Genomic DNA, 27,243 nt, shown 5'->3' with positions numbered 1-27,243 from the left:
GTCTGCCCCTTGACGCAATACAATAAAAACCGTACAAACGGTGCTGCTACATTTAATATCACGGGAAGGAGGTCCGTATTTACAAATGAGGTAGAATAATTGAGCCACAAGGGCCGGAAATGCACGGAAGAAAATGCCCAGGAAAGGGGGTCAGCCTGAACCAAAAACCGTTATTTTTTCCCTTTCGGTTTCACTCCGGAGGGGGAAAAATCCTAACGTTCCGGTTTGAATCCGGTTCCAACAAAAATAACGTTTTTTTTTTCGATTTTAGGTTGTCTTCCCGATGAATATCCTGGTCTGGAGCGCCTTATATGTGCGGTATTCTAATCGGCTAACCAAAATGTGCGTGCGAGAAGACGAAGCTGCCTCGTAGCGTCTGTGCTTGAGAGTACGAATCGGGTAGCAGTTTGTGTTCCGACTGCCTATTTGTACTTGATCCTGTGATGTTCTGGAAGCCTTCTCTGCGTCATCATTTCCAGTGAAACCGCATTCACCAGGTAACCATTAAAAATAAATCACGTTGCCTTTTTCTTTTTTTTTCTTTTTTTTTTTCAAGTGGTGGTTAACGTTATCCCACGACGATTCGTCGTAAGTTCCATGTCAGAGGCATGAATGCGTACATTGTAATGCTGGCTGAGGTCGCTTGTGAGGTTAGGGGCAAGCTTGTTTCGGCTGCCCAATATTCTATTCTTGGAGAACACATAAATTCCAACCAAAATAAAGCAAGAACTGTCTTATGGTATGAGTAGTAGTTGAATATGAGTCCGTGAGCTTGACTTTAGATTCTGAAGGTTGGCTTGATCGACCTCAAGTCATGAAAAGAAGAAGTCACCCAACCACGCACGCCATTTGGGGCTCTCAAGGAGTACGCGAGAAGTATAGCATGGTGCGGAAACAGATAAGCATAGAGCTGTACACGGTTATTTATTGTTTTATAAACACAGCCGAAAAATACAAACTTCTCAGAAGATGTTCTTCTTTCTAGGGTATACGTGGCAAAACCAGTTCTGATTATGAGGCACGCCAAAGTGGAGGGCTCCGGATTAATTTTGACCACCTGGGGTTCCTCAACGTGCCCTACAAGGCAAGCACACAGGCGTTCTTGCATTTCGCCTCCATAGAAATGCGGCCGCCGCGGCCGGCATTCGATCCCGCGATCTCGAGACGCCTTAGCTGACTGAGCCACCGCGGCAGGTACTTCTCAGAAGATGATTTATTAATGTTAGCCAATTGACTAATTTGATATTATAATAAGTACCTTGAGCAGCGCAAGCTGACTTCTAACTTGCATTAGTTTCGTTTGTGCAGACTGCTTCGGGATTTTAAAAGCTTGGCTCACGTTAGCTGAGACGCCCTTTGCGGAGTATCTTGCACATGTACGGTGAGCACAGTTCTACAGGGTTGCCAGATAGAGGGCCCCAAAGCAGCGCTTTCGATACCTTGAACAAAATATAAAGGAAATTCTAGGAATCATTCGCCTAATAATGATTGTTGAAAGAACCACTGCACCAAGAGAACGAAGATACGTATTTCTCATTCGCACCAATCGTTCAGACATCTCCGTAACCAAAAGTTCCTCAGCCGTTGGCAACGACACCACTGTAACAGACATAGGTGTGAACATCATTAAAACCGGTATCTTTATATTGTACAGTAACCTATACCTGTAATGACTCCGGCTCTATCAATGTCTTCCCTGTTTTTCTTCCACTCATACTCTGAACGTCTCTTGCTTATCTCGACAACTGACCAGTTAATGCTTCCAATCGCTTTCAATGCCAGCGCTTCTGGAAGGTGAACGATCGCTACGGGTCTTGCTGGGTAAATATCTTGGCATTCCATTACGATGTGCTGAGTCATATCCGGTCTTTTGCTGCAACAGACACACGCCTCATCCTGTTTCGAATATTTTCTCCGGTACGTTTTTGTCCTCAGGCCGCCAGTTCGGACTTCAAATAGCAAGGCACTGCCTTTTGCCTTAAAGTACAGATTTTCCCTTCCGTTTTCTTTCTTACAGTATTTCTAAATCTCCGTGTATATATTTTTTTTCTTAATTCCATCCTTTGCATCTAATTTGCCGTCTCTGCTTCTGTCACTTTCTGTTTGATGACCCAATTGGTTGACTACGGGATGACTTCAGGATGACTCCACAATGACTCCGAGATGACTCCGAGATGACGGCGCCTCTACCGACGTGTCTCCAGACGGCAGAGGGATCGGCCCTCCGAACGTCACTCGTCAGCTTACTGCATGCCCGATGCACAAGATGCCACTACGTCACGGCAGCCAACATGGAATATCTAATGTGGCTCTGTCCGGCGCTCAAAGCTACGGCACCCAAGGAGAAAAGCTGCTTTCAATTATTCTGCATATCACGACTGACTGAGAATACCACACTAGGCAAAGACGCGGCCACATCGGACGCGAATCTGAAGATGGTGATGACCGCAAGTCGGTGACGGAGAGAGATGAAGCAAGTTAAAACGAGAAGAGCTAAAAAATAAAAAAAAACGCTGGATCGAACTGGTCCTAATAACTCCAAGAAAGTTTAGACGACGAAAGTTTCCCGCCGGCGGCAACGCGCGCCTATCGGCCGCTATGATCAAGATATTAGCCCTGCGCTGCAGCGCCGTAAAGCCGTCTGCTCTGCGTGACGGGCTCTGGTCTTCACGAGCGGGCGACATACGCGCTGAAGCAGACACGACGCACGGAGGAGCAGACGCGCGCGCCCCTAAATCCTGAGCATTATTATCGTCCCCGTATCGGAAGCTGGAAATCCGGCGACAACATGCAAATGAGGGTCCCATCCCCTCTGCCCGCGCGCCACCGGGAACTCGTTACAAGCGCCGATGCGTCGCAGAAGCGAGAGCAGGGCGCGACCCCAGCAGCGCGCCGTTGGTCTCCATCCCCCCTCCCCAACAACAGCGGCGTTCAGAGCGCTTACAGCGGCGGCGCGTCTGGCGGACGCTAAATCCCGGGCACTCATAATTTATATGCCGTTCGAGGGTCGCCGTCGAGATAATGGGCCTCTATGGGGGATTCGTTTTGCCCGACGCGTGTCCAAGCCCCGGAATCGGCCCCCGATAAGCAAGAATCTCTTGCGGGGAGAACTGCGACGCGCGGGCACCGCCAAAAATGCATAGAGCGCCCGATAGCGCGCCGCGACGCGGCGACTCGGGCTTGTCGCCGGAGAATAACGGGCTGGGGAAAACAAACCCCCTGCACAGCAAATTCCACCGAACGGGAAAGCTTTCCTTTCGATTTTTCCCCTCTTCTTTCCCGCTTTTCCTTTTTTTTTTATTTTTCTTTGCTCTGCTAGACGTGAGAACTGCATGAAGAAAATAAATAAGTGGCAAGAATCGTTCTAAATTTACACGACAAGCGCGGCAAAAAGGAGGGGGACGGATGATGTTAATTCGTCGCAAGATGGGACCGAAACGAAGTCGTTATGGGATGTGTTATGCCTTGTGCCGCTTTGCTTGTTGCCTGTTTCGATGACTGCACCGTCTTTCTGCGCGGTGCTACGCAGGTCCCGTCCGTTGGGGAAATCTGCACGCTCGTTGCAGCGCTTTCATAGTCCCCTGTTGATTGAAATTAAGAAAGCACGCGAGAAATTTATTATGCAAGATCAATTTTAAAGCGCTAACATAAAGAAGCCTGCCCTTTCTTTTTTTTTTTTTTTACAGGTACTATACATATGCACTGTATGAACGAGGGTGACATCATAGTGGTCTATATAGTAGGAGGAGCGCTAATTATACTGGCTCCTACAGCGACGCCTCTTGCTTTTTCTGCCTCTTATTTTGTTTTGGTGTGTCCGTCTTAATAAACGAAGTATCGATTACGCGTTCCAAGTTTTTGGGAGTGAAAAAAAGTTAGCTCCAGGTGAAAAGAGATAGCTTTGGTCAGGAAGAATGGGGAACTGTTGCAATGCTTGAATAATCTGCGCCACCGTGGTGCTTATAACATTTTTTTATATAATATTTGGATATGTATTGGTTAGGTTGAGTATAGGCTAGGTTACGTATTATTTACACAACGTATCGTGCTAAAGCGATCTTAACTCGGTGTGTGTAGGCTCACACGAGCGCCAAATGACTGCGTTTATTGCATTACCCGTAAACCCGGAATAAATAAACGGCTGTGCACTAACTGCGCCGACTTGTTTATATGACCATTTATAAGAATTTCACCGACGATTGTTACTCCCCAGTGCAAAATTTGAGCGCAGCTCTATATGTGTTTTCATTGCGCGATATATTGGCTGGCGCGGACAATCTGTCTCATGCGGCACGTTGCAAACAGGGCGAAGTGTGGCGCGACTGCCTCGCTAATCGGGAGATCACGACAGGCAGCGCGTGGGTGACGCGTGGGCGCGATTCACAGCAGCCGCTGCAGACAGACCTCCGCTTATGTAGCGCTTTGTTTCCACACAGATGACGCGCGCTACTCTGGCGTCATCTCGTAGCCATCTTCGTCGCAAAGCCCGTCTTGCGCGGCACTACGCTTTTATTCTCACGCTTTCGCCATACCCTCCTCCTCCGTTTTCCTCTTCGCGCTCTCTTCGCTATCGCCGTCTTTCATCTCCCGCTGCGCTCCGCGTTCGCTTTCATCCTTCGCTGTGCTCGTTCGATCGGTTACGCCGAGGGACAACGCCGACGCCGATGCTCGCCGCAGGAACGGCGTCGTAAGAGCTGCGCTCTAAAACGGATCCATAGGCAAGAAACAAATTGGCGAGGCGCAAATGTAATAATAAGGCGCAAGTGCACAGCACTTGGCAAAAGTGTAAATGCCACTTTTCTTGTCAACGGAGTGTGGTAACGCTTTACAGGACCTACATTCACCTGTTTTTTTTTTAATCACATGATTTTATAGGAGATGTTGGCGCCTTTAGGTGACACCGGCTTCTCCTCGTCGCATGGCGAACAAAATGAAATCGCAAAACGTTGGCTGACAAAACACTGGATACAGTAAAGCAGCATGAACACAAAGTTCTGCACATGAGTCCAGGAAGCCACAGAAGAACAACGTGTTCAACTGCATTAAGAAATACCTTCACTTGCAATTACCCGCGAACAAATATACAAGTTGACTGTTTTGCGGAAGTAGGAAATAACTACTTGGCCTGCCTTCTTTGGCAGCAAGACTGCAATGCCAAGTCTAGCTGCTGCCGAGCGCCGCGCCAACGCACAAGAGCTGCGAGATCGAGGAAGGTGACCTTTAGATATTCTCGATGGACTATACTTCACAATGCCTCCTCAAGCCTACAAATTTATATTAACCTTCGTGCCCCGTCCATGGGTACCAAGTACAACATGTCACATTTTAGAACAATTACCCTAGCGTACTACTTCTATGCAGGGCGTTTCAGCTAAGTTGTGCCAAGTCTTAGTAAAACCAGGTGTGCGTGGTGCGAATGCGACCAACTCAGTGTTGCTCACGGCCGTTTTGAGCAACTTAATGTATTTTATACTATGATATTAACTCATTAACTTACAAAAAATTATCATTGAACTTTTAAACTATTGATTTAAATGCAGTACCTCAAATAAAGAAGTTGTAGAGCTTATCGGAAAATATACAATGGATTTTTTTTTACGCGAAGATAGCTGTTGTGGTTTTCATTTTTAAGGGCTCTGAAGAAAGCGCGCGAGATAAAAACGTACCATGTGACAGGGCGCTTGCGCGCTACAGCATTTGTGCCATCTTACTGGTATCGAATCAGTAAATAGGTGTCGCATGCAGTCCGAACGTATGAGTAGGTAGCGAGTGAAAATGATGTCTCATGACCCTCCTTTCGAATCCATCGCTTCCCACCACCAAAACATCATCGCCGTTTACGCAGTGTGTCAACGGAAAAAACGCTGTTAGAGCTTCAAGACCTGCCGTGTGATATTTAACGCCATAGGCTTCATTTGCTCCATCGCTTTAGCAGATGAGAATATAGTGGCAAAAAGGAAAGCCATGACCATCGACTTCAATCCATCTCCATCGCCTACAGCCTATTCATACATCCTGCGTGAAGAATCGATCCTTCGAAGCCCGTTTGAGGGTGCTAAAGTAGTTGCAAGAAAGTGCCTTACCGCGTGGTACTTTTTCAGATCTCGTGCGCTTTCTATTAATTCCGGCAAAATCAAAACCACAAAAACTATCCTTATGGAAGGAAATCATTCTAATATTTCCCAATACAGTCGTCAACTTCTCCACTTTTTGCACGAAGTAAAAATACTTGAGGTGCTTGAGAGGAAATGAAACAATACCGAGTTTGTTGAATTTGCGTAGCGCACAACCGGCTTATTTAAGGCTTGGCACAAGTTAGTTCAAGTACCCTGTATAATTGTGAGCACCTGCATATGTGTAAGTTATGAACAAGTTTTGTATTCGCTGAGGCTCCTCCTCTCCGTTAACAATTAAGATACTCAGAGATATTACAGCATTTGCGCCTTGCGAGGCAGACACTCCCGGTGCCCACTAAGGGTCCTAATAAATCAGAAGAGTCACACCTCCATCGGCTACAAACTATGTCGTTTAATAATCCAGCTAAGCGTCACGCCATTGAGCCCAAGTCTTTTACGGCGCAGTGCAAATTTTGTGGCCAGAAAGCAGACTTATACCATATGGCATGGGCTTGTCAGAAAAATAGCAGTATTGCCACAATAAATCAGCCAACGTGGGAGGGCTGGGAGGCAGCCCTGTCTAGCTCGGATCTCGAGGAGCAACAAGCCCTCGTCGAAAGAGCCCGGGCAGCGGCTTTTGCCAACGGTGTCCCGGACTAGGGACCTGACTTTTATTCCCGTAACTCAAGTTCTTTTTTGTTTTCCAATAAAAGTTTTTATCATCATCATCTTCGCTGTCATGCGCTTAACCTCTCTTTCCTGCCTTTCCACCGTGCTCTATCCTTCAAGTGTGCCTTAGTCAATGAGTATAGCTGGTGCGTTTTTCAAGGGTTACCAACATCTGCATTTTTGTTCATTTCTGTCTTTAAACGAAGTTGCTTTCTGTCACACTATTTAAAAGGCTCGATCATTCACAACATGAAGTGAGTTGTTCAAAGATGCTTAGAGTGATTACTTTGCTTTCGGAAATTTTTATGAAAACAACTGGTCCGTTTTCTAATAGCCACACAAAACTACAAAGTTTCGAGAAACGCATCGAACGACAAATCGACGCTGCGACTCGGTGCTCATGCTGCTGTTCGTTTGAATTTCACATGCTACATTGTTTTCATATGAAAGAGGAAAAATCATGTGAGGTCACTTCTTTGTCCTTTCATCACTGCTTAAGAGCTTATTTAATTGTAGTCTGGCCAATCAAAGAGTGACATCGGGCTGTTATGTTCCTGGTGTTGAACGGAATCGCACTTCGCGCTCTATTCTTATCCTGGTGCCAAACGTCCTGTGTTCAAAGCGACGCGCTAATGTTCGATGCACTAAATGCATTGTTCCCGTACTAATAAACGAAATACCGTGCTTAAGTGACTATCATCGCAACGAGGTGCCTGCTATAATGCTGAAATGCATTCGTGTGTTACGTCACGCTGCCATTATAGCTTTCTGCTACTCAATGCTTTATGTCATTGCCAAATCGCACCGACAAAAAGAAGAACACGCGTTATTATTATAGAATAGTAAGCTGTTGGGCTAGTTGATTTGACATGATTTTGCAAAGCGGTGCGCAGTAGTGTGTGGAGAAAAGCCTCTTTCCTGTCCTATAGTTTCCTTTTTCCACAACACTTCTGCGCTCCCCTTTGCAAAATAAAGTTATTACTATGGTTCGATGTGCGATGCGAAACCGGTGAATATGGGAGAAAATAGTCAAGAAAATTTGAAAAAAAAGCGATATGAAAAGAAAAATGTGTAATATTGGCTTGCAACTGGTTCCTTTCATTGCTTATCAGGCTCACGTAAAGAGTGCAGTGAACGCAACTTTTGATGGACGCAATAACCGTAGTAAATGGCTTCTACAAAGAGTCACTTAGACCTAAAGGTCATGCTTGTGCGTGGTTCTAGCATATTCGTAGCCAAGGAAGCTACCGTGCGCTGGGGGCAGCAGAGTCCACGCGATCGGGCGGCGTAAAGATGGCGTGTTGTCCAGCGTGTCTCCGCAGGAGCAAGGCCAATTTCATTAGCCAAGAAAACAGGGTCCGAACAGACGGGCCGGCCAAAAAACAGCCCCTCGGGCCAGATCGGGGAAACCCCTTTTTGGCGCGCGTGCGAGAGACCGGGGAGACAGTGTGCGTGACGCGGCGTTCCGCGATGCAGAACACGGCTCTAACGCGCGCGCTCCGGCCGCCGTCGAGCGAGCACTTGTGTGAATCACCTTCCTGAATCAACAGCAATTGAAGCGCGCCTCCGCCGGAGTCCCGCAGAGCGGCGCAGTCGGCGAACGTCCCCGCGCTCGCCGCTCCCTGAGGAACGCGAGCCGACTGGGGCCGAACAGGCGACGACCCGACCCCGACCCCCGACCCAGGGTTACGGCTACATAATAGCATAACTCGGTCCGCTAGATATGTAAATAATAAAACCCCTCGGGATCCGCTTCCCCGCCAGCGTGTCCCCCCACCTCGCAGCGGCCGCCATAACTGAGTTTCATAGCGACGGGGACACGAAATGAGATTGGCCGTGTTATTATAACTTTATCAAACGGCTCTTCTAATGGAGAAAACGGAGGCGGGTTGGCAGGTTGCTCGGTCTGTCTATCCACCTCTCTCTCTCTCTCTCTCTCTCTCTCTCAGTACTTGTATGGATAAATGCACTGCCTCCCCTCCCTGTCTTCTATATCCACTCCCCTCCCTCACTCTGCGCCCTCCTAGTGTCCCGTCGGTGCCCCCTGTCCCTGCTCAGCCTTACGCCAGCATCAACTGGTAACTGCCGTTGTAAACAAGTGATGAGATTTCGCACTATGCATGTGACCATCCATCTCCGTTAACGACGGAAAATGAACGTACCCAGTTAGTAATTATCTGAAATTCTAGTAAGGCATCAAATGACAGGCGTCCGGCAGCCTACCGACATGACCAGGGTGACAAGTGAGCTTGACGTATACAGGGCGAAGCAAAGAATGAAGCAGAAGCTTAGTTGCAAAAGTTTCAAATTTCTACAATGTCACGTTAGGCCTCGCTGATGTACTATAAACTTTGTTATAGCACTGTTGCACGCTGCTGCCATTTGCTTATGCCATTAAAGCTTGATGGAAGACTACAGGTACATGAGCTGTGAAGCTGAAAAAAAAGTCAATGCTGAAAATAAACTGAAAGGCCGTTTGACTTTAGGACGTTCCCCCTCATACCGCTCCCATATGTAGGGTAGCAAACCGGTTGTGCTGAACTGGTTAACCTCCCTGTCTTTCCTTCTCCACTCTTTCCTTCCTTCCTTACTGAAAAACGTGCTGTTTAGTACTTTTGGCAGCATCATTTTTTTCTTGCAAATGTTCGGCGGGTTCCGCTTAGCATTTTTGTTTCCTGCGAAGCGGCTAGCTAACTTGCCAATTTTTTTTCTCATTAATCAGATCAACTTCACTCTGCTATTTTCTGAAGTTAACCACGGGTGACAGCTAACCTGATAACTACCACGACACGAAAGCAACTCCCGGATTTCCGGTCATTCAGTATTTCAGTGCTGAAGCATCTCTTACAATAATACTGTAAGTATTCACAAATGCGGGCGCTGTTGGCCTGGGGTCCTTGTTGACAAGTTCCGGCGATAGTGGGGATAATTTAAATAGCCACAAACACCAATACAATCGATATAAGTATACAAGCCATGCTTCTGTCAGAACATTATTTTGTGCCCTGCTGGCGCGCACCACGCACGTTGCCTTCTACCCACGTTTTTGTTATATTGAAGGTCGTTACCATTTGGCCTATTCCGCGCATTCTTTCACGTACACGCACTAAATGGTAGTGCAATGTGCTCACTACATTATGCTATTCGCCTACTTACTTGCCCTTGTCGCCTACATACCAATTCTTCCCCTATACACGCAATGCATATCGCTTTGCTTAAGGCACTGCGCAAACGTAGCTGGCAGTACGTTTCACGGGAGATAACAAAAGAGCCAAATATCAAGTTTTGCATTGAATGCCATGCATGCTCCTCCTGGACGCACTCACTCATTCCGTAGCTCAATGTGCAGCGCAACGCGCGAATAGAAAAGAAAACTGCACCTAAAAAGAGAATGCGGCATGTGCGAGAGGCGCAGCTCAAAGACAACATGCCGGGCGGGGTCTCTCCGGTGTGTTGCATAAGGCATGCGCACTGACAGGCTGGGAGCTGTCAGAGGGCCTTGCGTTTGGCCGACAACGGCGAGCGAGCAAAAAGCGCACGCGCGCAGTGCCGAACGCATTATACGGATTGAAATATTTGGCCACGCGTGTCGTCTTAAAGGAAGGAGGGAAGAATTTCCATTTTTATGAGCAGCACCCGGCCCTACAGCTCGGGGCGGGGTCGCCAACACGGGCCCTGCATGCACGCGCCTGGAGAGCGATTATACTCGTAGATTCAATGCTCGCGTCGCAGCAATGAAACAGCCTGGCTTATAGTGTCTCTTCGGGTGGCTAAAAACGTATACGGCCCTGTGACAGCTCCGCAAACTGCACGTTCTTTTTTTTAGCATCATTTTCACGCCACTGCACCAGTGCCTTTCTTGGAGGGATTGGACGTCGTGATTGGACATCGTGATTGGACATCGTGAATTGGACATCGTGAATGACGTGCACCTATGGCATCGACGTTGTCTGCCTGTATGAACGCAACGTGAAGGTGTACTGCATGAGCCAGCAAAACGAGAAAAGAACGACGATGGTGGCTGCAAACACACTTTTGCGTTTGCACAGGCATGCCAGCAGTCGATTCGCTTCAGCACCAGCGCAGCTTTTCTCAATGAACTCGTTTGTAATTTATTTATCGAATAATTGTTGTTACACGGACGTTCAAGCAACTGCAAGAAGACTACTACACAATGCACAAACCGTTTGCACAAATACCACTGCACAACTAAATTAGTTTCGCATACATAAGTGGTCAGCTCGAGATATTGCATCACACGTCGTTACCAGCTGCCAGCGTTGTCCGATGATCAGCTAAATGTGCCGTCATACCTATGCACGTGTCTGCCATATTACTGCATCTACATTAAGTCTATACGTGAGCGATAACGAGTTGTGGGCCTACGGTTATCATTAATTAGCGTGCATACCATCTCGACCCGGCGCAACGAGTGGAAATTCGGCGCGCTCGACCGCCGCCGCCGGAGCCGAGTCCAATCATCGCGCCCGTTTACCAATCACGGCGCACACTCCTTCTCCGCCGTCTCCATGGTGATACCACTCCCTCGCACACCGATCTCTCCCTCTCCATTTCTCCGCGGCCTCTCTGGTTACAGATCCCACCCGATGACCTTGACTATTTTCCCGTAGAATGCTTTCGCATTAAAAGGTACAGTCGGGAACATGCTCAAGGTGGAGTAACACTCGTTTTTGACCGCAACACAGCACGCAATGTAACCGCTGCCCGACTGTCGTCCTAAAAAGTCACTGAAGGAAAGCATTCGGCACGCCAGCCCCTCTACCAGCTGCGAGCTCTTCCCCTTAACATATTATCCACCTCAATATGTATATCCAAGGTGCCGTGGCGTTAGCCGCTGTACCTAAGCGACCACTTCGCTACTTTGGTGACTAAGGCTATTTGCCTTGGTTGAGTTTGGAAGAAGCGAAGCACAGAATACATCGGCTCACTGCCCGGTGATAAGTGCTTTACTACTATTATTACGAATATCACACTTCATAAAGAAGCGTAATGGTGGCATAGCGACTCACAAAATTCAATTGTTTGGGCCCGCACGAAGTTAACAATGATTCACTTAATCGGACAGCCGGTGACATTCTCATTAATCCTATCCATTGTCAATAGTTGCGACTGGTTGCGATGCTCATGCAGTTTTAGAGCAGTCAAAGAATCACCCGCTCGGCTTTAGTGCACGTCACAGTCATTCTAATGAAAGTCGACCAGCCCTTCTTCGATTTTTCTCGATTGTTTTTTTTTCTGGGGCGAAAGTGCGAACTGTTGATCAAATCGTTAAGTGAAGCTTTAGCGACGGCAATGTTATTCTCACGTAAACTGTATCGCTTTTCAGCTTGCGGGCGGTCGTGTAATTTAGTGTGCGATTTACCCGCCGTGGTAGCGTATAGTGGCTTTAGTGTTGCGCTGCAAAGCCCGAGGTTGCGGGATCAAATCCCGGCCGCGTCGACCGCATTTCGATGGGGGCAAAACGAAAAAAAAAAAAAAAACACCCGTGTACCGTGCATTGAGTGCGCGTTAAAGAACCCCAGGTGGTTATAAATTTAAGCCGGAGTCGCCTCAATACGGCGCACCTCATAATCATATCGGGATTTTGGCACCTAAAACCCCATAATTTAATTTATTTGCATGTAATTTATTCTGGTTCCCCCTTTTCATTATGTCGTAATAGGTGGTTCTGGCGACAGTACTTACTAGGAACTTTTTTTTTTTATGGATCCCAATCAACATGTGCACTCAGAACGCTGCATGCGAGGTCTGCAGGCAATACTGACGTCAGAGTGACGTCGACTTTTTCTATTCTGGAGGCTGCCGTCAGAAGACGTGGCTTGTGCATCCAGTCGCGATAGCCACTCAATCTGTGTTCTTTTGGCTTTTTTTGGCTAAACGCTAGGTGTGATGTGGCGCCGGAAAATACGATACAGCCCGACTTGACGTAAGGCTCCTCGTGGGTGATACTCATGGCTTCCTTCTCCCGCATTACTCAAATGGTCGTTACGTATGATGCAGAGTGTAAATACCTGTTACAGTTGAACAAGACGGCCCTAAACTTGAGCTAAGGATTCTCGTTATCAAAACTGTATGACATATGTGCACATAATGCGCCTAGTTGCATGCACGTACGTTGAAACATTAGCTATTCAAATTATGTAAAAGAATATATAATAACAAACCTCCATTTGAAAAGCAAATCAAAGTAAAATGACGACGAATTCACCAAGACCAATATTATACTCTCTTGAAAAAACAGCTGGTCTGTTTTTCCAGACCAGGTTTGCCAAAGTAAAAAAAAAAAAAAATACAATGCTGGGTGACGTGAATGGTGTACTTGCTGACAGAACTATCACACAGCACTCAAAGTTATAGGCGGACTCATGAATGGATAGCTGGTTGTTTGCGGGTTTGCTTTGTAAGGAACAACGCCGTCAGCGTGCAGCATCAAGCTGACACGCTCACTGGAGACCTATATGCCGGACGGTTGGTATATGTTCTAGCGACCACGGCGAAGTACAACGGCATGTCACTGACGGCGCTGCAGAACCAAATGACCAGAGGGAATGCAATGACCCATGACTAATCCAGCTTGATCAAGAAATGCCTTATTGCAGTTTTTTTTTTTCACTTATAAAATTTTCTGTGTACTGCCTCATACTCAGCTCTCTAGATTATAAACCCACAAGCAGAGAATTTGCGCTGTTCTTATAGTCACTCTATTTCTTTGTTCCGAGGAGCCCGTGTTGTTTTAAATACCACTTTGCGCTTATGTGGAAATTAAATTATGGCATTTTACGTGCCAAACCCACGATCTGATTATGAGGCACGCCGTAGTGGGGGACTCCGGAAATTTGGAGCACTTGGGGTTCTTTAACGTGCACCTAAATCTAAGTACACGGTTTTTCGCATTTCGCCCCCACCGAAATGCGGCCACCGTGGCCGGGATTCAATCCCGCGACCTTGTGCTCAGCAGCCCAACACCATAGCCACTGAGCAACCACGGCGGGACGCGTATCTTGAAAGCTTATCGTGTTTTGTCAAGAAATATTAAACAAATCTTCGCGAAATGTCATCAAGCAGCTAACAACTTGCAGGGCTGATTATTCATTGTGCAATATTGTTCAACTGCTCTACAATGTCTTGCCGTGTAGTTCGCTATACGAACAGTTCTTCGTTGCTTTCACGAAGCGTGCTTCGCTGCCTGCGGAGTTGGGAACGAGGGCCCTGGAAAGAACGCTAGTTTCAGGTGAAATAAAGGTTTTCTTAATTGACGTGCCTCCGTTAACAGCACTAACAGTTAACAGTTTTGACGATTTCCTACAGATTTTCCATAAGAGCTCGTGCTTTTCACTATGTCATAAATAACAAATTCCCAAAATTATCAGCATGTTACCAGCGCAAGGTCGTTGCCTAAAGTCTCACTCTTCTCAAGAGGGGTGGAGGATAGTGGCTTGTTCCTGTGCACACATGGGCTACTCATTGTATGTACAGGGTGTTTCAGCGAACACTTGCAAAAATTTTTAAAGGTTGCCTGTGGCAGATATCACAATTCTAGTTCATGTGCTAGTCGAAGAGGTCTAGTCGAAGAGGCGGACATTACTTGCACAAAAATTGAAATGCATAATCGACTAATTAACAAAACTTCACTAATTAAGTTTTTAACGAAATACCTTATGACCCATATTGCAATGTACAAATTCTAGCCATGTAGTTCGCAAGACGGATCTACTTGGAACGAATTCTCAGGATGACACCAGTTTCTAGATAATAATTTCCGAACTTTGCGGAGAAATGCATTGGCGTTCTAGTTACTTTCTTAACAAAACGTCGCTTTATGCATTGAAGCATAAAAGTAACTGAAACGCCAATGCATTTCTCCGCAAAGTTCAGAAATTAAAATCTCGAAACTGGCGTCATCCTGAGAATTCGTTCCAAGTGGATCGCCTTGCGAACTCCACGGCTAAAATTTGTAAATTACCCGCCGCGGTGGCTCATCCAGCTAAGGCGTTGCGCTGCTGAGCACGAGATCGCGGAATTGAGTCCCGGCCGCGGCGGCTGCATTTCGATGGAGGCTAAATGCAAAAACAATCGTGTGCTTGCGTTGTAGTGCACGTTAAAGAACCCCAGGTAGTCAAAATTAATCCGGAGCCCTCCACTACGGCGTGCCTCATAATCAGAACTGTTTTTGGCACGTAAAAACCCAGAATCAATCAATCAAATCAATCGAGTTTGTAAATTGCAATATGGGCCATAAGTTAATTGGTTAAAGACTTAATTAGCGAATTTTTGTTAATTATTCGATTACCCATTTCAATTTTTTGTGCAAGTACTGTCCGCCGCTTCGAGTAGACCAGATCATGAACTAGAATTCTGCTATTTGCCACAGGCAACCTTTAAATGTTTTTGAAAATGTTCGCTGAAACACCCGGTATGTATGTGGTGTTGGGCCGCTAAGCTCGAGGTATAGCGGGATTGAATCCCGGCCACGGCGGCCGCATTTCGATGGGGGCGAAATGCGAAAACACCCGTGTACTTAGATTTAGGTGCACGTTAAAGAACCCCAGGTGGTCGAAATTTTCCGGAGTCCCCCACTACGGCGTGCACTCTAAGAACAGTTGCACCCTTTGGGGCGTATTTTTGCCACAGAACAATAATCGTCATCTGACTTGCGTGGCTTTCCTTTCTTTAACGCTGTGCGCCCGGCACTTCTCGGTCACGAACGACAAGAGCGTTATCAGCGTGACACAGCGTTCTCGACAGGAAAGTAGCAAGTGCAGAGTTTTCAAGATAGGAAACGCAAGCAAGACATATGACGATTATTGTTGTGTGGCAAAAGTGCACCCCAAAGGGTGCAACTGTTTTTAGAGTGTGCCTCATCATCAGTTCGTGGTTTTGGCACGTAAAACCCCATTATATAATCTAACCCGGTATGTATATGTATGTATGTATGTATGTATGTATGTATGTATGTATGTATGTATGTATGTATGTATGTATGTATGTATGTATGTATGTATGTATGTATGTATGTATGTATGTATGTATGTATGTATGTATGTATGTATGTATGTATTATGTCGCTCAAGGCAATAACAAATGAGGTAATTTAAATAGTACTGTACAGTTAGCAAGAACATTTTGCTAAAGTACAAGTAGCACTCACTCATCGAAGTGAGCGGTGAATTGTCCAGCAAACGATGTAAACGTAAATCTGCCCCAAATGGGAGTGCTCTCCATCTGCACATCCGGTATATCGGCTTCTGCTTCAAGTCATTCGCGACTCTTTATGTCCATACCTACCAATAATATTGGGGACAATGCGTTCTCCCACCTCTGTTATCCCCATTTGCCGATCAGCAGGTGAGGAGTGCGTAGACCTGCACGGAAAGTTTGGTGGAGAGGTGCGTCTTCTTCCTCTCCCGCCGAACTTTAAGTCCTGTGCGAGTTACTGTTGCATTGTCGTTAACGAAATTGCCACTAAGGTGATTTGATGCATTATTTGTTCTTTCATATTATTAAAGAGCCCAGCAGCAAGAATTACTCTGTTATTGCCGATGAAGTCTCGCACGTGTGTAACACGACGGCGTGACACGCTTGGATTGACGATGACAACAGCAAGCCTAGCAACAGAATACATTGCACAATTCTTTGCGCAGAATGGGGTGGATGAATTTTTTTTCGTAGTTCTTAATTTCAAGAAAAAAAATTTGTTTTAAAGGTTGAGCACCTTTTTTGATCAGAATCTGAAATAACAAAAAAAAGAGTTCTGGGGTTTTACGTGTCAAAACCATGATGCGGTTATGAGGCACGCCGCAATGGGGGACCTCGGATTAAATCTTGCCACCCGGGATTCTTTACGTGCACCTAAATCTAAATACATGAGCACTTTTGCATTTCGATCCCATCGAAATGCGGCTGCCGCGGCGGGGATTGCGTCCGCGACCGCGTAAGCACAACGCCATAGCCACGGTGCTACTGTGGCGGGTGGAATATGAAATAAAGAGGAGGTGGAAAACGGAGTCTGAGAAGACTACCACCAGCCTGTGCATTGTCGGTGGTAAATAATGACGGTACATTTACGAGTTCACTAGCTTCCGTCTTATTTAGAATTTTTCACATCTGTTTATGAAGACACGCGTTACGAAAGGCTTAGCGCAAGTGGAACTGCCTCAACGCGACTCCACCTATCACACGAGGAATTTATCTACGCAAGCTCCGACGCTAGTTCGCGAGTACTAGTACGCTTCTAAATTAAGGCCAATGTTGGTGCACTTTTTATATCCAAGTCCGAGAGGTAAAGCAGAGTGCGAGGACACGCGTGCTTAGTGCGGGTGGCAAGGGCGGTCGGCGAGTTCGTTTTTGACGCTACTCGATGGCCACTCGAAACCGGGAAGGTGTTGAAACACTTTGCACTGCTCGCGTTGTGCATCGAGCCAAGCAGGCACACGCGGCACCAGCTTGCGTTCCTCGACCTAAGTGTCGGATTGCTCCCCTCTACAGGAGCGCGTCCCGGCAGCAAGTCTCGGGCCGTGGTTCGCAACGGCATGAAGTGGCCAGGGGCCACAGTCTTCGAGGGGCACCCATCGACGTCACTGCTGAGGAAAGCGAGAAAGAAAGTACGGTAGGCGTTAGGTGTCCAGAAAGCTCCCAATCGGAGAGCGCCGTCCGGACCGGCACGAGTGACCGGCCGACTCCGACTGGCCATTGGCCGGCCGGCCGCGCCCGGGGCGAGGGCGCCCGCCGGACGGGGAGGGCGAACCCGTTGACGCACGCGCTCTTTCCCCGCTCCGTGCGCTCCTTTACCTCCACCTTGGAGCGTCGCTCACTTTCTCCTCGCGGGAGCACTCTTCCCCCTCTCGGCGTCTTTCAGCCGCCCCTTTCTCGCCTTGCCGAGGATTTTCTTTCTTTTTCTTTTATTTCTTTTTTGTCATCTGCTTTTGTTTTACAGCCCGCCGTCTTTTGTGTCTTGCGGGGCCAGATCTCACCCGCCCTCCCCACAGCACACCGCCGTTTTCGGTGTGCTTTCCATCTTTTCTGCAATCTCCTTCTACATTCGGCAGGTCCTTCCGAATGAGGAGAGCGGGTCGCAAGGTTGTGTTGTTCTCCCTTCCGCAGCTTTCCTTCCCACCAAACTTCGTCCATGCAAGGATGCCTTGATGCCTCCTCCTTCGTGTTGCCGCTCTGGTTCTTCCACTCGCTTTCGCGCTCCCACTTCGCAACTCCTTCGCCTTGGAACAATGAAAAGAAGACATATATACCGCACCAACGCTCCTGCAGTAAGCAAAAACTATGCCCGCGGCGACGGCTGAAGAACGCGGACGCCCCTTCTGGCCAGTCATACGTAGAAGAAAAGAAAAACGCGTTGGTAGACGACATATTGAGCATGGCCAAGTTCCTTTTAACAACTCGCTATATGATGACAGCCTCGCCTGCACGGGCTCCGCGTATGCAATTGCAGCAGAGCTGAAGAAACGACCTAAATATGATGTCATTGCTGTCGCTGACACGTGTTTGGCAAATTAAATCACGTGACTCGACAGAACTTGTTGTTGGGCTAATTAGTGCATAGTCTTCGTTGTTTATATTCAGTAAAAAGCGCTCACGGCAACTTTTTTTTCTCAGTTATTGACCTCCTTATCATCGATGCTTAATAAAAATGGTTTATGATGTGTAAGTGACAGCATCGAAATGGTGAAGATTTACAGTGTGCCTGATCAGCTTCTTGAATGTTCTCGTCCCAGACATTCATTTTTGACTTAATTTCTGCAGTTAGCACCTGGCTCGGCTACGCACCAAGGGCATTTTTATTTCTCCGGTGTTCTGCGAGTTTTGCGCATCCTCGATCTCGTCCTTCCTTTTGCCCTCCTCCCCCGCCGTGACAGATTTCTTTCCTCCCATTTTTGTTTCGGCTGTCCGACTTTCCCCTCGTCGTGCTTCTCTTTGTCACCCGCCATCTCTGTCCTTTCCGAATCTGCAGGTCCCCTCCGTTCCGGCTCTCCGGAATCAATCTCTCCTGAGACACTAAATAAATTGATAAGAGGGCAGCTGGAAAATTGGCCCCGGTCCCCCGCTGCTAATCTCGAACGGAAAGGTCAATAATGGCGCCGCTCGCTGCCCACTGTCCGAGCTTTGGGGAAAAAAACAAACAAAAGAACGCGAGCACACCACCCCCGCCCGGCGTCTCCCTCCGCGGTTTCCCGCCCTGCGCGCGTCCACCAGTTCGCTGCTGCGATCGACTCGTCAAAGCAAGAGTCCCTGCGAGGCACGCTTGGGGCCCGTCTCGCTAGGAGTACTTACATGCCTTCTGTTCACTTAAATGGCCACTTCGCTTTGATCGGAGCACCCAAGCTGGCCTAGCATTTCTGTGTCGCTCCCTTTCTAGTCGCGGCTGTTGTCATACGCTTGGTTCGTGGAGTCAAACCTACCTCGGTGCGCTGTCCCGTACGCGGCACAACTTCAGACATCATCGTAGGAAGCGTCAAAGGCAGTCTAGCTGTCACATAAACCATTGAGTCGTCTTAGGCGACGAGGAGTAGGCGTTTATAATGTTGTACTCTTTCGGGCGACCTTGAAACAAAGTTCTAAGTATTTGACCTGCCCTTCAAGGATGGGAGAGCAGGGACCACTCAGAAATTATGCAAAAAAAAAACAAGAGGTGCATCGTGATGAGCAAGGAACACGGCAGTGTGGATAACACAGCAATAGGGATGCAGCTGATATTCTAGTTGAGATTAAAAGGAAGAACTGAAGTTGGGCAGGTAATTGAATACATTGAGCAGGTAACTCGTGATCTGCTAGAGTAACAGAATAGGGGCTAAGAAGGGACAAGATAAGGTGGAGTGACGAGATTAGGAAATTTGCAAGCATAGGATGCAGTCAGAAGACGCAAGACAGGGTTGATTGTAAATCACTGAGTTAGGACTTCGTACTGCAGTGTACATAAAATAAGCTGTTGTTGTTGTTGTTGTTGTTGTTGTTGTTGTTGTTGTTGTTGTTGTTGTTGTTGTTGTTGATGATGATGATGATGATGATGATGATGATGATGATGATGATGATGATGATGATGATGATGATGCCGATGATTATTATTCTGGTTTCCGAAACGGTGTCAACATTCAGTTTGGACTCAACAGAGGTTGCGCATCCTGGATGTGGTGCCTCCGACAGCGTGAATCCAATGGCACTGCAAAATTGCATATCCAGAAAAAGAAAAAAAAAACGTATGAAAAACATTGTCCCTTTTAATGAAGGCTGTATTTAGAAAAAAATGCTTAGTTGCTGATTATCTACAGAGTGACGACATCATTTTCTGCACTGTATTTACAAAGGACTGAGGTATTTCTGATGCTACTAGCCTGGTTTGCTGTCGCTTTCATGGCCACCCGCAGCACAAGGTCGCATTCAGCGCCTGAATTAAGGAAAACGCATGTTTAGCATGGCGTCCAGTGCAAGTACGGTTCTTGATGCGAGCGCGCATGCATTATTGGTGCAGAGAAAGACTAGCGCGGTCGCTCTTCACCTTAAACATCTCTGCTCAGAACGCATAGAAAGGGGGCAACATATTGTAAACGACAACGCTTTAAGCTACCACTGCTCATGAGTACGCAAAAAAAGTACGGATCTTACGCAAAAAGTGGGCTTCCTTTCTGATCGTAATACACCTACCTGGGTGCACAACTCTGACGCTCCCAACATCTTAATTATCCGTAATATCACCGGGTTCGTTGTGCTTGATCTTGCAACCAGAGAGAAAAAAAAGGATATGATAAGCTTGTTACAAAAGCCAGAGTCCACCAGTTAAACGAGCAGTCTATGATAAGAATGCCTAGATTAGGGATGACGTAAGAACTTTAGTTAAAAAGTATGGTTCACTGAACGCATAAGCTGAGGCTATTTTGCGCATGCAAATAATGCTTAGGGAGTAATGCACGTATATAAAGCCCCACCAATAAGCACTATGTGATTCTTCAAATGTTTGTATCTTACTTTTTAACTCATTCTGCACTCTCGCTGCCTCTGCGCCTAAATGTTATTCCGCGCGTGCTATTAGGAGTGTGTCAATACGCTCTTCTTTTTTTTCGATCGCAACGCAGAGCGCAGTTCTCTAGACGAAAAGCTGAGGGCGTAATGTCAGCCCAAACAAAGCAAATAAATTAAGACGAAATAATAAAAGCAAGAAATCGAACCTGGAAACTTAGTTTGATGTGCTAGGCCTCACATGCCGCAAGTTTGTACCTTGCGAGAATGTTTGATAGCCTAGGGAAGCCTAACAGCATTAACTGGCGGCACGAAATGTTTTCAGTTCTCTAAGCACGACTTTCTTGGCTTCAAGCAAACAAATATACCTAAATTATATCCACCAAGAAAAACATTCTCGCTGCGCCAGGAAGCTCAGAGATGCAAAGTTTGACTCTCTCCTAAGAGAGGAAGGAAGCTCTGTCGTCTGCCTCTACAGACGATGCTTGCCATCAACTTTCTTCGGGACGCTGGTTGCTTCGCCTGCAGAAAACATCTAACGACGTTAACTGTTTACGCAAGATGTCGGCACCTCCCCACGCATGACAACGTGCCCTGCCTGCCCGATGCTGCTTCCCTACCGCCTGCGGAAAGTTGGCTACAACTCTTGATGCCCCAAAAAGCCTACCCAAACCTTTCTTTGTTTACGGGAGAGGCTGCCGAAGAAAAGAAAAAAAAAGCTGCCGCCTACTTAGACATGTAAATAAGAGAGAGGCTCGGAAATCTAATTGCGCGCCGCCACTCAGTGAACGTTGGCTCTAACTCCCGTTTTCTTCCACGCCCCTCCAGGAACGCCGGTAGTCACTGCGGCACTCAGCAGCAGTGCGCGAACTGAAGTAGCTGGCTCTCTAAAGACTCCTGCGGCCTGCTTAAAGTCTCGACTTGGGCTTCGGGACATTCCCGCCGAAAGGGAAACGCGTCGTCCTCTCTCCCCAAGGCGCTCACTCACGTGCGCGCCGCCGGGCTCGGAGGAATCGGCTTAGCGCCGCCTTGCTTCTGTTGCTAGGAGCGAAGCTACGCTTAAGCATCACAGGGATTAAGAAGATGCGGGCTGGGAGAGAGCACTTGGCAAGCGCGGGCACCGCATCCTTGCGCCTGTCGGTGCGCCTGTTCACGCTGCCTGGGGCGTGACTTTAGGTTACTCCTATTGCTCAAGGATGGTAAAATATTTCAAGATGGACATGACATTCACAGCACGAACAAGTTGTGCTACAGCGCTTAAGGTGTGTCAATAAACTTAATGAAATTATTTTTCTTTCTGCTGGCAATGAAACCATGAAGCATGTGTGAACGGAAGAAATATTACTTGCGTATTTAGCGCGTAAAAATTAAAGGGGACTAAAAGAAAACTAATTCGAGCTGCATTAGTACGTTATCCTTCTACAATACCAGAAAAGCCCCTCTTAGCGCGAGAAGAGGCTTAATAAGACAGAAAAGACGCAACAAAAAACGCAAAATGGGTGGCGACGCCCTCTTGAAGTTCCAGCATCGGCTCGCCGTGATGTCATGACTCGTGAGTTTTACTGGCGTTTGTCCAGAGAGGAAGGGGGCGGGGGGGGGGGGGGGTCTAGCTTATTCTTCATGGGTGAAAGTGGACTACATTGCTATCTAAAAGAGCCAAAGACCAAGTTTCAATAACGTTTACTTAGCCACAACCACCTAAACACAAGTAAATGCTTTGAACTCCGTGACGTCACACTGACTTACCAGCGCTGGTGTTCCGGCGCTAAATCCAAGACATGAAACTGGCCTTGATTTTCACTTCTAATAAATGACTAAGTACTGCGAAGTTGCGTAAGAGAAAGTTTTGAACGAATACGTTATCAGTCTAAACTAATTATTGCAATTTTATTGGTGTTCAGTGCAATGAAACCGGCAGCGAGGCACGACTGCGTTGCTTTTCCTTATAGCACTCACGTGTAAACTCGTCGCCTACGAGAAGGGAAATATATTTTGTTTGTTAATACAGGTTATACCTCCAGGCTGATATTTCCGCAACACACATTTCACTCTTGTACTAACGTATTCAAATCAAACAATTTCTCATGTACAACAAAGCCGTGGAATTCGCAGGAAGTTTAATAAACAAGCAAATAAATAAACAAAAATAAATAAATAAATAAATAAATAAATAAATAAATAAATAAATAAATAAATAAATAAATAAATAAATAAATAAATAAATAAATAAAATAACAAATAAAAAGTCGAAGTATCACCCAAAAGGCGGTGCTTTCACAGCCATAGCAAAGTTTTACGCCATTACAAGGAGTAAGGTTCGCAGTGTTAAAGACAGTGGAAATTGCAGAAAAAACTCTTCCCTTATCTAAACACGCGGGGTGTCACGCGCTTAAAGACACGGATGAGCATAATTCATTCGATGACCGCATCCACTCGTGGTCACAACGCTGGCGATGAGGAGCGCCGTCGCGCGAAGGAGCCGGAGAGAACGGTGGCGACGACGGCGACGGTGCGAACGCGCCTCGAGTGTCCGTATCGCAAGAATATCGCGAAATTAGATAAAAATGAATAAATAGATAACCAAATAAACAAATAAGGAAAGGGGTAAAACGTAAGTTTATCTATCAATATATGACAGCACTGCTCCCGTGCTGCTCATTTTGGCTCCACGGCGTTACAGTAATGCTTAACAGGCAAAGCACGCTCTACAGGGGAGAAAAGCAGCAATTGAAAATCGAAAGGCGGAGTCAACCGGCTGCTAGTGCAACTTGGCCTTTCAGAGAGAGACTGCTGCGTGAGAAAAATGGCCAGTAAAACAGCGGAGAGGAGAATATACGGGCTGCACCTAGGCGGTACGTAAGTACTGTAGATGCTGTAGGTAAATGGGATCTTGTCTATTAAAAAGTGCTCGCTCATATACAGGATGTAAATTAACAAATTCTTGTAGTTCTTACGCATCCGTATTATTATTATTATTATTATTATTATTATTATTATTATTATTATTATTATTATTATTATTATTATTATTATTATTATTATTATTATTATTATTATTATTATTATTATTATTATTTTCACTATTTCATATTTTCACTATTGATGACTGTCGAATTCTTTAGTCTGACCTGTTGTTTTCAGAATGGTGCATGTCTCAGCCTCAATGCTTCTAAAACCAAAATTATGACCTTTGCTCGCAAAATCGCAAGTACTTTCTGTTCTGATTCTGTCGACTCTTTTTCGCTTAGGTCAATGATCTCGGTGTACTCTTTAATACCTCGTTAAGCTTTTCATATCATAATGAACGCATTGCTATGCGTGGTGTGCGCTATCTAGGTTCTGAATGCCCCCTCTCATGCGAATTCAAATCTCCCACTCCTTTCCTAATGCTGTATCAGGATATATGTCTTCCCCAACTAGAAAACGCATCGGCGGTATGGAACGGAACTCCCAAATCCACAGTGCACAGAGCAATTTACCGCCATCGTTCTTGCTGTGGCATTGGTCAATCTTGTAACGCTTGCACTTTAACCTCACTACCGTCCCTCGCCTGCCGACGTATTCGCGCAGGCCTTCAGTATTTTCATAAGCTCCTTCGTGGAAACCTAAACTGCGCTGATCTACTTAATTATGTCGCGCTTCGGATTCCGCGGAAACTCACAAGGGAGCACCGACCATTCTTCGTTCCTGCTTGTCACAGCAAGCATTCTGCTGTGTATACAATTCAAAATCAGTATCATACCTATTTCGGTGACCTTCATATTTTTCCTCAGTCGCTTTTGTCGTTCTGTTCACAACTTCATATTGCCGTGTGCTAGTTTTTCTCGGCATACGCACGTGCTCTCCTTCGCTATGCGATTTAGTACATTTTCAGCTTGCCTGGCGATATGTGTAACGTATAAGTGGCTTTATTTCTTTTTCTCGTACATTTAATATTCTAGTTGTATCGCATTTAAACGTATTTTACATGAATCATTTCCCCTTTCTATATTCACTTTCCTTTACGTTTGTGTCTTTAGCTGTACAGTTTTTTTTTTTTTTCATTGTACTTGCTCACTAATCTCCTGTTCATTTTCGGTTCACCTTACCTTCGTCGATAGATAAGAGCTTGCTTTAGCAACTTGCTAATATTATGCCCAAATGGCTTTTCTGTACATGCATCTTTTTCCTTTGCCTTTGTATTCTATTGTTTTAGATTACCTGTGCGCCAGTAATAAATCATCATGTGCTTTTCTAGGCGCATAACCTTTTGATTAATTTATTTTTATTGACTCCCATGCATTGTTCGTGATTTTCTGCGTCTTTCTGTTGTGAATTTACTTTGGATTTTGTTGATTGTAAACTTTTCCTTTTCATAATTGTGGCTTTTATTTCATGTTCTGTTTCCTGTATTTGTATTCGTATATTTTTTTAACGTGCTCCAGCGCTCAGACCTAAGGGGTGTTCCTGGCCACGTTAAATAAACATGATTGATTGGTTGATTGATTGATTGATTGATGATTGATTGTTCAAGGTCTGGGTTAGAGGGTTCCGGGTCAATTTAGTTTATGTGGTGTTCTTTAATCATGCATTAAAATATTATTTCAATGGACGTCATGTGCATTGCCAACGTTGCTTGCTCCTGATAGTCGGCTTTCGGTGCTGCGCGAACTGCGCGTCAACGCAGTTCTGTATGAGTCGTTGCGGACCACCAGTGTAAACATTAAATCGTCCGTGCCATCCCATCGTTGTGAACTTAGCATGTAAACGTACTATCCGCGGGAGCTTTTCCGCACACATTAGGACGTTGTGGATTGGCCGTTGTTTACGCCACGCCTACTGCAACAAGTGACGCTCCGGGCGATTCGATCGAAAAGACCGTATATTCCGGCGTCGACAGATGGCGACCATTAGCTCTGCTCGTCTGCGCCAGAAATCGAACACGCAAATCATCATTTTGTCGAGGTGTCTTCTCTTTTCATGTACGGTACGCGTGGTTTCTCGTCAGAATGGCGACTACAGAAGTGCGGAGAAGAGCATCGCCTCACGAGTGCTCCGGCCCGGACGTTGTTCATGATGAAGCGCTCTCGTAACGAGCGTCGTCGTCGTCGTTGCCAGATCCGTTCGACAAGAGCTGCATTGCGAAATAAGCTGCCGGAGCAGAATAAGCGACACGGCAACGAGGAAAAGAAGTGCCGAGATGCAGAACAAGAAGGACAGGCTAAAAAGCGCCGCAGCCGCGCGTCGCAGGGTTTTACAAGAGGAGGTAATCTATCAGGATCCGGCGACCATTATGCGCGCTGCCACGGGCTCGCAGCGCGGGAGCAAAGCGCGCGCGCTCTTTGGAGTATAGGGAATTCTATGAAATGAATAAGGCTAGAAGAGAAAACCGAGCGTCAATATTCTATCGCGCACGCTCTTTCCCTCTCCCTCGAGCTTCCTGGTGAACAATGGATTGGGTTGGATCCGGCTTCTTTCGCTCGGCAAGCATCGCACGACGAACGAGACTCACTCGCCGGCGAATCAGCGCAGACGTCGCGCGAGGTTATTACCTGCGCCAGCGTCCGCCGCCGGGGCGCGGGTCCCCATTGTGCGACCCCACTACGCGCGTGCGGAGCGACCGTTTCGCTACTCAAATGCGCCGCGTCTTGCGACGCTTGGTGGGGAACGTATGTCGCGCAGAAACGTCATTTCCTTTCTCTCTCTCTCCCTCTTTGACAAGGCGTATTCGCCCACGGCAAGTGTAGTTTTAGCGTGTTCCTGGCCGAAGTGTTCCAATTTCGTTCGCGCATTTCTGTTGGCGCCGCGAGCATTTATAGTCATGAAGAATTTTCATCCGCTTTCCAGATATTAAGAGATCCTTCTGAGGTGTTTCACGTCGGATTGTTGGGCGTCATCTCGAACGTAAGAACCATTTGCCAAAATTAAGTGTGCGTGCTCAGTTTCCTTGGGTCTCTATCCGAAAGTAAACGTGTATTCTACACGATACAATTATGATCAGTCGTTTGTACGCCTCAATCTGCCGTACTTCTTTCTCGAGTACAATCACGCATGTGTACCAGTTTTTGTCTGCGCGTTCAGCTGCGGACCTCCAGGGACTTCCCGGAGAAGATCTGACAGTAAGCGTGTCAATACACATCACAATAATTGCAGAAACTTTTTAAATCAAATCATCTTGGTCAATCGAAGCTCGAAGTCAAGTCGTAAAGATAGCCACGTAGCAGCTGCGCTGAAGTATTTTTCATCCAGAGTGAGACAGGGGAACGTAACACCAGTTAGACGAACAAGACGCCTTTAACACTCGGTCTAGTGATTGCGACAATGTTCGTTTGTGCTCAGGGTTCTTTCTCAGTAGCTAGTTTTGATTTCTTTAAGACCCCCACTTGTATATCTGATAATGAGGCTCTCATGCAGCAACCCACAATCCAAAATGCGTGCGGAGAGTATGTAGCTTTCTCATTAATTCGGAACATTATATAACGAACAAACCGACCTT

This window comes from Dermacentor silvarum, chromosome 1 (genome assembly GCF_013339745.2).
Source record: "Dermacentor silvarum isolate Dsil-2018 chromosome 1, BIME_Dsil_1.4, whole genome shotgun sequence".
In the NCBI taxonomy this organism is placed as follows: domain Eukaryota; kingdom Metazoa; phylum Arthropoda; class Arachnida; order Ixodida; family Ixodidae; genus Dermacentor; species Dermacentor silvarum.
Note: the sequence above shows the minus strand (reverse complement) of the source record.